Below are 2,418 nucleotides of genomic sequence, written 5' to 3' on the forward strand. Positions count from 1 at the left end.
TTTTATTGAGAAACAAATAGCAATGAGACAGTTTCAAATCAAATTGGTAGGACAGTTTCAATAATTAACACATTGCATACATTCTTCCTAGTGGTAATTGCTTCACAAGATGCAGACATGATATCCTATTTACAAACACTATTAGAACAAATCTCTCTATTCATTAAGAGAATGCAACTACATATCTATCCTAACCATTTTTAATACACAGATGCACAATGGACATTCATCTGTATCCCCTTTTTTTGTTTAGTTCCGTTATTTGAATATTATAGGTGTGTTAACCCAGCAAAATATTCTAAAAAAATCCAGTAGTCCATAATGGGATTGGGTCTTCCTCCAAAGCAGTAATATGACTGAGTTCTTCTGAAAATACTTCTTCTGGTACATGAATAAAGACCAAAATCATTTTTAAGATTTTTTTTCCTTTTCAACAATAGAAGTAATTCTAAATGAAGCCTCTCTCCAAGTGAGATATCAGAGGCCTTCATTGGGACATCTGGCACAGATTAAAAGTTTTCCCAGCAGTATGATGTTGTTTAAGAAGATGGAAACAATAGTAAAATAAATACATACAAAGGAAACGTAAAAATTTGAGGGAGAAAAGTTCTTTAAGAAAGACTATAGAGGCATTGGACCATATTTAAACTCCTACAAGTGTCAATTGGTATCTTGTTTGATTTTCTCAGACCATGCATTCTCTTCTGATGAACAGAATCACAGAGAAGTTGATCAGATTTAAGAGATATGGGTTGTACTCACTTACTAGCCATAAAATAGATGAGTAATATATGATTGCTGGACAATATTAGATTGATTGTTAAGAGTTCCTAAATGTATATGATGAGATATTAATGATATATTAATAAAATACCTGAACATTCCACTTTCTATTTATGATAAGGGTCAAGTTACTCAGACATATGCTAACTGTTCTTACCCTACAGACTGAGGTCTCATTGACAAATTAGCCAGATATTGTAGCCCACATGATAATTCCTGCAATCTGGGGAACTGTAGCAGGATCCTCACAGGCTGTGCCAAGCCCAGGCAAATTAATAACTTAGCAATATATGCCTCCATGTGAAAACATGTAAAACTAAAATGAGGTAGAGATAATGAACAATGTGAAACCCCTGTGTTCAATATGCAGTGCCACAAAACTTTTGTTCATTTTAGAAAAACTTTATAAAGAAAAAGTGTGAAAAACAAAATAAAATCATAGCTTTTTGATTAATAAAGAACATTTAGTATGGTTTTAATTTTGATACAGTTACACTTTGATGTGCATTTTGAATTTCAGCTACACCAAGGGAGATGTAAATGATAATTTTTAAAAATGCTATAGCCAACGTTTCTAATAAAATTGGCAACCAGCCAAAAAAAGAAAAATTTATGCCAGTCTAGCTATTTGTCTAGACAGTAGACAAAAGGTATACTGGGCAACTGAATTATAATAAGTTTGAGAAGGAGGCATACTGCCTCTTTCCAAAGCCTCAACAATTCCTAGAGGTGACATTTAGAGGAAGCGGTAGAGGGGATAGAGGCGAGAAGACAGTGAGAAAAGAGACAATTAACTCTCCCTTGATGTAGTTCGCTGGATAGCAGCAAGCCTTGAGTTTCAGGAGGCACACACTGTGACCTAAGAAAGCAATGAAATAAGGTGACTATAGATATTTTATTTTAGATTGAATTGTTGGTCCCATGTTTTCTTCCTATGAAATACATATATATTATATATGCATATATATTATATGTATATATATATGGGCTGACATCAAAGAGGTTGGATTATGTTGAATGTTGAGTTGACTGTAAAAGTAATCTTCTCCAAAGAGGTTGAGAAGCTAGCAACAGTGACCTGAACAGATGCTTGACAAAATAGTTGTAGAGTGATCATGTCTTCTTATATTGCTGCTTTTTGTCAAAAAAAATATTCCGGAGGTTTAGTGCTGGTTTGAGGAGAAAAAGCTTCTCTGTAGTCTGAAGCTAAAGCAGAGTCATCTATCTTCAATGAACCTCAATTAATATTTTGCTCATGGACAATGAATACTTACCTCTATAAGCCACTGAATGTTAAGTGTAGTGTCTGATAGCACTTTTGTACAGCTACAAAAGCTAATATATGTGTTCAAGTAATGAAACTAAAGCCATTTCCAAATTCTTCATGCACCAGTGACGTAAAAGAGAGAATAGAGGTGGGGAATTAAGGAGAATAGATGTCAGTAACCTTGCAATAAATAAACAATAATGTGAGCATGAAGAAAATATAATTCTAAATACAATGATGTTTCTAACACAAAATATTGTGTGCCAACTTTTATTGTGAAGTGAGAGACTTAGAGGCTCCCAAGATTACATTGTTGCTCTAAAATAAAAAATGTGAGTGATATTACTTGAAACCTCACAAATATAATA

Source organism: Octodon degus, unplaced genomic scaffold (genome assembly GCF_000260255.1).
Source record: "Octodon degus isolate 3935 unplaced genomic scaffold, OctDeg1.0 scaffold00003, whole genome shotgun sequence".
Classification (NCBI taxonomy): Eukaryota; Metazoa; Chordata; class Mammalia; order Rodentia; family Octodontidae; genus Octodon; species Octodon degus.